The sequence below is a fragment of the Fukomys damarensis genome, unplaced genomic scaffold (assembly GCF_012274545.1).
Source record: "Fukomys damarensis isolate Sample0158 unplaced genomic scaffold, DMR_v1.0_HiC HiC_scaffold_15, whole genome shotgun sequence".
Taxonomy (NCBI): Eukaryota; Metazoa; Chordata; class Mammalia; order Rodentia; family Bathyergidae; genus Fukomys; species Fukomys damarensis.
The window spans coordinates 13,494,366-13,504,081 of NW_022900927.1; the positions used below are offsets into that span (position 1 = coordinate 13,494,366).

Genomic DNA, 9,716 nt, shown 5'->3' on the forward strand with positions numbered 1-9,716 from the left:
GGGAGCCCCTCAAAAAAAAAAAAAAAAAAAAAACAAGTGTGAGGACCCAAGTTTGAACCCTGTACCCCCCCAAAAAAAAAGATTCTGCATTTCTTTGTAATTATGTTACTTTTGCTTCATATCATTTTAATAAGTATAGTTATAGTTATACACTTTTAAATTAATTGCACACAATAAGTCATTCATATAACCATAGTGAAATAAATGTCCCATCCTCCCTCTGCTACATTTCCAAGGGCACACAATTAAATTCTATTCTTACAAGTTGAACTCAAGTGTCTAACTCCAAAATCAGAGCTCCTTAAGATGTGTATTAAAGTACAGTGAAAGTCTCAAACCAAAACAAAAACAGTAACGGAAATTTGAAATACATCATATCCATTATACCATGTGGCATCTAAGATTAAAGCAGAGAGACAGATTCATTACCTACTGCACTAATCCAAGCATTAATCTAAAAACAGATGAACCTGGCACAGGAGAAAACACAAAAGGATGCAAGTTAGAGTTAAGATAAAATGGATAAATTAATAACTGAATAGATGAGAGACAGCTGGGGGTAGAAGAAAGAAAGTCTAAAAAACTAAGCACAAGCCAGAAAGCCTAATAACAATAGCCTCCTTTGGTAAAAGTCAGTGTAAAGGTAATGGCTATTGATGGGGAAAAGCAGGGAACAGTTCTGACTGTGTATATTATCTTTTCTGTAAACAGTACTTCTACCAATATTTATTATTTACAAATAATTACTACAGGCCCATCCCTATTTTCAGTGTCCTACATGCATTAACTCACTTAATGTATATATTTTTAAAATCCTCTACCTGAAAATATAGCTTGATGCTAGAGTGCTTGCCAAACATTCATTAGGCCCTGGGTTCAATTAAAGTTACCATAAAAACAAGCAAACAAAACCCCTCTAAAACAAGTGCTACTTTAAAGTTCAATCGACTTGTTGACATTCATTTGTCTGCACGATGATATGTAAATATTAGCACTTGTAGGCTTACTTCTAAAGCCTGTGTTCGAGGATAGTATTTTGGAATGGCTAATAAGGGAGATTTCAGGAACAGAAATGGAGAAAAAAATTTTATTTCCAATAAAATTATAAATTATCATCAATGTGGGGCAAGAGGAGATGGGAAGGAGACAAAGAGTAGAGGGCTAAAAAAGAAAAATCGACATCAGAGCATGGGAATATAGAGAAGAAAATTCTCCAGGGAAAAAAGAACCACATGGAAAATGACAGGTCAGAAGGGAAAGCCAATGGATAACACACTAATAATAAATAAATAAGCATTGGATTTGAAGAGGAACAGTTCACTGGTGACTTAGGCTAAATTTAGCGACATGAGGTAGATCACAGCCAATTTACACAGAGAAATCAATGGAGATGGAGCCATTTGCTAGTTTATTTTCTAATAAGGTACAGTATATGGCATGTTTTGTACAGAGAAACACAAGTAGGAGTCTTGCTGGATGCAGTGGGCACAAGATATGAAAGAAAGTATGTAAGAACCAGTACAAAGTCATTACTGCTATTAGAAATCTGAACCATGCCATGGGAGGCTATAGGAACACCGCTCAGGATCCATCACTCATCTCAGAGAAAATAGCGGAGCATCAAAGTTCCATAGTTCCTAATGCTTGCTTTCTATAAACAAATTATTCCCAAATGATTGCAGCACCCATCTCTATAATCCTTTGTGGTGGTGCTTTTCAGCAACCATTTTTCTGCTTCTCAGAACTGTGTTCAATGCAAATGAGTATACAGAACGAAGTAAGGTGGGCTGGGGATTTAGCTCAGTGGTTCCGGGGCCTGCCTGGGAAGTGCAAGGGTCTGAGTTCGATCCCCGGTACCAAAAAAAAAAATGTCTACAGAATACAATAAGGTTCCATGCGATGAGGTCATTAGTATTCTTCTGCAAAGTACTTGTTGTCTAATGTAAAACAAAACAGGTATGAAAACAAGGTTAAGCAACAAAAATATGACTGACTTTGATAAGGTTTCCAAATGAAAGTTATCTACTAGAGAGGAGAGGTCACACTCTGTTAGAACCAGGAATGTTATGAATGCATGTAGTTGATACTCACCAATGTGCTATAATTAACAGTAGCTCCATTGGTGACCCACTATGGAAACATGTATACATGTTGTAGAACCTTTACAGCAATCTAAAAACTCAACAATCCTACTCTCGTTTTAAAGACAAAGGAACTGAAACCATAAAAATATCACCAATTTGCCCCAGATCAAAAAATCAGGTGGTTATAGAGCTAAAATTAAAAGTTTGCTCCCTCTCCCTGTGATGGTAGACTAAATCATGTATCTACAAAACAATATGGCACTTTATACTTATATTCTAGAAAGTCAGAATTGAATTTTCTAGGGATACATGTAAGATTAGAACTGAATAAACTTAGTGCACACTGTTACTGGTATCAACCTTGACCAAAAATTGTGGGAAGCTGAAAGGTATTCTATTTGAAGAAAAATTACTATGCAGTATAAATACACAGTAGCTTACTGTGATATTAAGTTTGATGATTTTAGAAGACTTTAGGCACAACACCTGTGTCCGCCAAATCTCAATTTTTCTCATATGTAACAATGGAAAGCTTATCCCATCATCGAAATAAACAATTACTGGCAGTAGTAAAAATAAATGGAAGCATATCTAAAGTCAAAGTAATAAGATAGGAAAATTAGTATGATATGAAACTGCAGCATGAATTTAAATAAGCCCACAAGAAAATTTTGTATAAAGGGATATACTACCAAAACTATCCCTGGAAGATTCTCACAGTTCCATAATTATGCATCCTGGGTGGGTCCTTTTCAAGGCCTCCAAAGGCTTTTAGCTATAAGTTACCACCCAGATACATTTACTCCCAAATAACCAAGGTACAGGCAGAAGCACATCACGATGCTCTGATGAGTTTAATAAAACATCCCAGATTGGGCATGTATTTATCTGATGCACGTCACACTTCACGTTGTTAGGGTTCATATGCACACTGTGAAGCTGGAAAATGTAAGGAAACGGACGATAAGATAGCAGTCTAAGAATGCATTCAAAATAAGGTTTCAAAATATTGATCTTTGTGTGAGTTGCAGAAATTATCTCATGCAGGGTTTTGTCAGTGTGAGTGCCTTTTCCCCCAGTGGAGAATTTGATTCTTTTTCGTCCCTCCCACTCAGCGCTTGCAGATTGCTGTAGAAGGCCAAGGCAGCCTGCTCAGCAGCAGGGAAGCCAGGCTGGGTGTTCAGGAGCTATATATAGCTCCACCTTGGAGATGTGCATGCGCTAGCACACATACAAATACCCATGCTGGATTTGGCATGAAAAAAAATTAAATATGAAGAAGGGTTGCAGCTCTCCCTTCTTTTCTCCTTCTCATCAACCTAATCTTTCGGGAATTTTCAGAGCAGGGTGCCTGCAGTCTGGCTTCTCTGCAATTCTTCCTACAGCTCTCAGCAATCTGACTCCAGAAGGAAGAGGCACCGGGCCAACACCTACTACCCAGATGCGATCACCGAGGGAGGCTGCCTCGCGGCTTTCTGGAGTCCATCCGGGCACAGTCCCTGGACTCTGGGAATCCCTGAGACCAAACCCACCCTTCAGAAACTAGGTGAGGCGGTGATTCCCAACAGAAAACACCCGGGTAGGAGAGAAGAGGCAAAGCGTGCGGTCTCTGCTCTCTTCTGTCTGCAGCGGGTCCTGGGGAAGGGCTCGTGCCTTGGCAATAGAGGCGTGATTAATTGGAAAATGCCTTCGAGTTGCAGGAATTCCTCCCCAACCCCCACCCTGAAGAGCTAGGGGAGCCGGGAGGCACCACGTCCTCCCCGCCCTCGCCGCAATCACCCCCAGCTGTAGCGGAGACGAGCGAGTCCAGACCGCAGGTGTAGCGCAGGGAAGAGGAGAGGGTGCGGGCGGACGTGGGGAGGACAGGAGCCCTCGCGACCCGAGACCCCTCGTGTCGACCTCTGCCGAGTCCACACGGCATCCCTGGGCGAGTCGCCAGCGCGGGCAGCCGCAGCTCACAGAGGAAAGTTGAGGAGCAGAGCCGGGGCTGGGTCCCCTCTCCTGGGGCACTGCCGCCCTTCCCTGCCCGTCGCCCCCAGGCTCCTGCATCCGTCTTTCCTGCACCCCGCAACCTCACCCCAGTCCTTCCTTCCCTCCTTCGTGACCGGAGCTGCAGCGATCACGGGAGATTTAGGGTAACAAGGGCGGGGCAGGAGGAAGGGGCAGGGAGGCGGCGGCATGGAAATACACATTCTTTATTTGCAAAGAAGGGAAAGTCCTGCCTCCTACCTGTTTCCAGCTCCTGCTCGCCTTGGCGCGGCACAGCTGGACCATAGCCTACAGGTTTCCGACTTCCGTGGCAGACACCTGGGAGCGCATCTCGCACCAGCGCCCCTCCTCGCCTCGGCGGAGCCCACCGAGCTATACTTGACAGCAGACGCCCGGCTTCGGAGAGCAGCGATTGGGCCCGCGGAGGAAATGGGGCGGAGTCGGGATGAAACTAAGCTCTCTGATTGGATGGAAAGGATATCACTCTTACCGACCGGGGCTAGTTGCGGACCCGGGTAGCTGGTGAACCCAAATGCAGAGAGGGTCTCTGCAGACCCTGGTACCAAAACCTCAGCCGCTAAGTCTGGGACCCCAACGAGGACAGAAATTGGCTTGAAGACTTGTCACCTGAGGCCCCACGGGGGAGGGAGGGGTTTGTCATAACTGAACACCCTGCACTTCCCTGAGCTTTCCTGAAGGAACCGTCTGCTCAGCGAGATTTGACAGGCGAAAATACCAGAGGCAGTGCTTCAACAGAGAAGCATGAACTTCAGCTAGGAAATGGGGGGGTGGGAATACACACACACACACACACACACACACACACACATATATATATCAGCTAGAATTTTTTTATGTTTGGATGTAATTTCGGGATTTTTCCCCCTAAATATACAATATGGTAGGTTTTCTTACAGCAAAAAGGTTGACCCGTTTCTGCTTTAAGTGCAGAAAACCTCCAAAATATCCCAATAGCAAAAGTGTTTCCAACGGACAAATGCTGCATAATAACCACTCAAGAAACAGTACAGGAAATAAAATAAAGGGACATGTCTTGAGTAGTTCAATTGGTAGCTAAAATCTTAATGTAATCTCCCCCAGGCTGACTGTTACCTTCCTGCTGATGTGAGTCCATCGTTTCTTTTTTGCTTGTATTCAAACCCTGAGGGAATGTAGAAGACATCAAAATCTAGGTGACTCCAAGCCTCTCTTCTAGTGGAGGTGAACAGGGCAAAATAACTTTGTAGCCTTTGTTCATCTCCACTGTCTACCCAGAGAGAATCTGAAAGCTATGAAACCCAAGGGACTCCTTAAGTTGTATAACAAATTACCAGGCCCGGGATTTAGCTCAGTGGCAACCACACCTGCCTTACAAGCACAAGGTCCTGAGTTCCATCGCCAGTATTAAAAAAAAAAAAAAAAAAAATCACAAGTAAAATGGGTTGGGGGGCAGGAAATGTCTTGGTTTGGAGCCTTCCTGCTTACAAATAGTTAAAAGTTCTCCCACCTAAATTAAACAGCCATCTTAAGAAATGTTGTTCATACAATTCATCTTCAAAGAGCTTCCTATAGTCTTGGGACATCTAGACAACTGTGAAGAGATTACATTGTTATTAATTTAATTAATTTAAGTAAAAGTGTACACCGTCATCTTGGTGCTTATGGTTGTTAATAATATTAGACCAGATGTCTTAAATGTTCCCTCCATTATACTTAATATTTTTGAAAGTGAAAAAGGGCCACTTTACAGGTAATTAACAAAGAATAACAAATGTAACTTGTGGTAAGAATCTTCCTAACACAGAATTGAAATGACAGAAAATGTAATGACAAGTTTCAAAACCTCTTGAGTCAGGTCTACTATCTAGAAAATATAAACTCAAAAAAATCAGCCCCCCCAAATATAAAGACCCAATTCAAAAATGGGCATCTGAATGAACAGACATTTCTCAAAGAAGTAAAAGCAGCAAGTAAATATATGAAAAAATGTTCCACATCACTGGTCATTAAAGAGATGCAGATGAAAACAACACTAAGATTCCACCTCACCCCACAAAGAATGGCTGCTATCAAGAAATCAACCAATAACAAATATTGGCAGGGTTGTGGGGAGAAATGAACACTTCTTCATTGCTAGTGGGTGTGCAGACTGGTCCAAGCACTATGGAAATCAATATGGAGATACCTCAAACAACTAGGATTAGAGGTCCCATTTGACCCAGCTATTCCTCTGCTGGGTGTCTTCCCCAAAGAATTAAAAGAATCATACCACAGCAATATATGCTCACCCATGTTTATAGCAGCACAGTTTGTAATAGCTAAAATTTGGAAACAGCCCAATTGCCCATCAATTTGAGATTGGATAAAGAAGATTTTTTAATAAAATGGAGTACTTCTCAGCCATAAAGAATGAGAAACTGGAGATATTTATAGCTAAATGGATGCACAATGAGGCCATACTCTTAAATTAATAAGTCACACCTGTGTAAATGCCAAATAAGTTTCTTTAGTGTGAAAAACTAAAATTGTAAAAAAGGATCAAAATGTATAACTGATACTATGTAATAGGAAGAAAAAGTCTACAAGCATAGAGGAAGCAGGAGGGGTAGGTGAAAGGGAAAAAATATGGGAAAAGGAAAAACATGGAGTCAATGTCTTTGTAACCTAGAAAGGACGGAGGGAGTGAAGAAAGGGCTAGGAAATGGGGAAAAATAAGCACTAAGATAAGTCATGCAAAGGTACAGGATCCCAATGATGAATGTAACTGTGTTGTATACTACCTAAAATGGTACCAATAAACTTAATAAAGATTTTTTTAAAAAAACCTCCAGAGCTGTGATTCTACTTAGTACTCCCTTAGCCTTGTACCTTCACCCCCAGGACTCACAAAGTATTCCACTGAATTGAATGAGTCACTCATGAATTACTGAGCACTCATTCTGTGCCACACTCTGCTAGGTACTGTGGAACTAAACAAGACAAATACATTCAACTTATTATACAGGGGCTCATGAGTCAATTAAGATAGTAAAATACTGAAACACCCATTTTCAGTACTATCATCTTTTGATTCTTCTGCATAAATTATTTTGAGTCACAATGAGTGCCAGCCCACCCTCCTCTAGGTTTAAGCAGAGGAGAAGGCAGTTTGTCAAAGGAAGAAAAAAAAAAAAGCAGGGTAGCACAGGAATGGAAATTGGAATTACAAGAATACTAAAGAAGTCTATGCTATGTTCTTTTTTTCCATTCCTTAGTCATTCATTTCTTTAGCAAGTATTATTATAAACACAGTGGTAAATGAAAGAAAAGCTGTCATAGAGGACATCCTTTAAGTATAGGCACACAATTGATTTATTTCCAGATCTAGAGTGTGTGTGTGTGTGTGTGTGTGTGTGTGCACACGGGCACACATGCTCATGCATTTGACTGAATATTCATATTATTTCTATCTCAAACAGATCCCTCATATATTTTTAGATAAAAAAAAACTGTTCCCTGGTTAGAGTATTAGACACAGAAAACAAAAACATAACCTGTACAATTGCAACGTAGGCCACCGAACCACTGAGCTAAATCCCCAGCCCTCCATTTTCTTAAGTAAGCAGGAGTCATTACTAATCCAGTGGTAATAAAACCCAGTGATGTGTATAAAATGTTTGCTTTACATGACACAACAGACATCTATCAACAATATGTACTTGTTGAGTATATGGTTTATAAAAGTAAAAGTCTGAAGAATCTTAGAAATCATTAAGTTTCACCAATTACTCTGTGGAGGAAGGAATCAAATGTAATTTGCCCAAGGTCATGTAACTGGCTACATCTAGTATCCAGATCTTAAGACCATCCACCATTATTTTTGCAACCACAAAAACAGTAGCTTTTTCTGGTATCTCTTCCAGCAGAATGCTTTTCCTTTTTCCTCCTTGAATCATCTAAGTTTTCAGGACTGATTTATTTGGTGCTTCCATAATTCAGCTTCCATAAAATACATGAATGTCACCTCAATTAGAAATTAAGAAAACCATGATCAGTAGCTGTTATGGCTTTTGTCTAGATGTCCCATCAAAGCCTCACACAGTCATAGGTGAGGCTTTTTCAGAGGTGGCCAGATCTAGAGTGTGTTATGCTGGGAATGATTCATGGTGCAATGCTAGGATTAAGGGTGTGAGTGCTTCCCAGATAAAATATAAGAGAAGGACAGTAGCTTGTCGATTGTTGCTTTGCTTCTGCCTGCCACAAACTGTTTTTCCTAAGCAATGCCTCTCTGCCATGCCACCCTGCCTTGGAACTAGCCTGAAACCTCTACAAACTGGGCACCAAATAAACCTTTTCCTTTTGTATTTAATTAATTTGTTAATTAATTTCTTTATTGGTACAGGGGATTGAACTTGGGACCTTGGGCTTGTGAGTTGGGCAGTGGCACCACTGAGCTAAATCCCCAGCCAACCTTTTCATTTTTTTTTTTAACTTTGGGCATTGGGTATTTTGTCTCAGCAACTAGGAAAAGTAAGGCAGTAGTTAAAATTGAGGTCTGCTTCATGAATCTGGGCTCAAAGCACTCGGGACTGGTGTTGAGCTCTGCAGAAGGCTGATGGGAAATGAGTGGCCATCTAGGCAGGATGGCTCTGACACTGATTTTCTCACATGTGATGAATGGAATCACAGCAACAGGAGTCTAGATTATCCTGCTCTGGCAGCCTGATATAAAGTATATCTGCAGATTTAAAAAAAACAAACAAAACAGTGTGACAATTTTTTGCCTTATTCCCTGGATGGCTCTGACTCCCTAATCACTGGCAGAGTTCCACAGTAGAATTTGTTTGGCATTACATTGGCCCTGTTATTGAATTCCCCTGTCATACCCTCCTTCCATGCGACATCAGCTCTCATTCTTCAAGCATTTCAATTTCCTCCAACAACTGATTAAATCTCAGTGAGAGGAAAGGCAACTACAGCAACAGTACCTCTTTCCCCAGCACAGATTGCCTTTCTTTTTCTCTGCTCCACCCACCATTTCCACACTTCAAGTTCTCCGGGAGAACAGCTCCAAACATAGCCCTAATGTGACAAAGGGGGTGGGGGTGGGGGGAACAAAAGGGTCCCCCCCCAGTCAAAATTTCAAGCAGCACTTAACACAGTGGAAATGCAACAGAGGCTCTACCTATTGGTCTGAAGAATCTTGCTGGACCCAGCCCACAGCGTCACAATGATCACATCAGTCCATTGACCCAGCTTTTACAGAGCCAATTGGGAATGCAGGCAGAGGTATGTGTACACATACAGGCACAGGCACAAACACACACACACACACACACACACACTGTCAGCACTATGGGGGATGAGACTAGGAAACTGGTTAAAGACTGGAAATACAGTCTCCAACAGAAATTTAGCACTACCAAGAACCACTACGGTTTTTCTGGGGATTAAGAGTAAGATTAGAATTCCTTTTGATTTGGTGGTGACTGCTGTGTACCAAAAGGGCAAACTTACCAAAAAAGCCACCTGCCAACATTATCAGGACCTCTTTGCACAGATTGCATTCTTTCACAACGAAGTCTACTGATTTCTTTTTAATACTGCCTGTAAATGTAATAGGACTCAATATATAATGTATCAAAAGGGCATGTTGACATGTTC

General features: G+C 41.5%; 1 protein-coding gene and 1 long non-coding RNA gene across 3 annotated transcripts in view; one reads left to right on the forward strand and one right to left on the reverse strand.

The window, feature by feature from the left end:
* LOC104873994 overlaps positions 1-3,805 on the forward strand; it is a 15,678-nt gene extending 11,873 nt beyond the window's left edge. Inside the window, exons 2-3 of the long non-coding RNA XR_783623.1 lie at positions 3,470-3,630; positions 3,785-3,805. This is a non-coding gene — a long non-coding RNA (uncharacterized LOC104873994). The remainder of the gene's footprint in view (positions 1-3,469; positions 3,631-3,784) is intronic.
* Positions 1-4,469, reverse strand: part of Cntn1 (contactin 1) — a 395,948-nt gene extending 391,479 nt beyond the window's left edge. For both annotated transcript variants that reach the window (XM_010640950.3, XM_010640948.3), the window contains exon 1: positions 4,314-4,469. The gene's annotated coding sequence lies outside the window, so the exon portion shown is untranslated. The remainder of the gene's footprint in view (positions 1-4,313) is intronic.
* Positions 4,470-9,716: the final 5,247 nt, after the last annotated feature.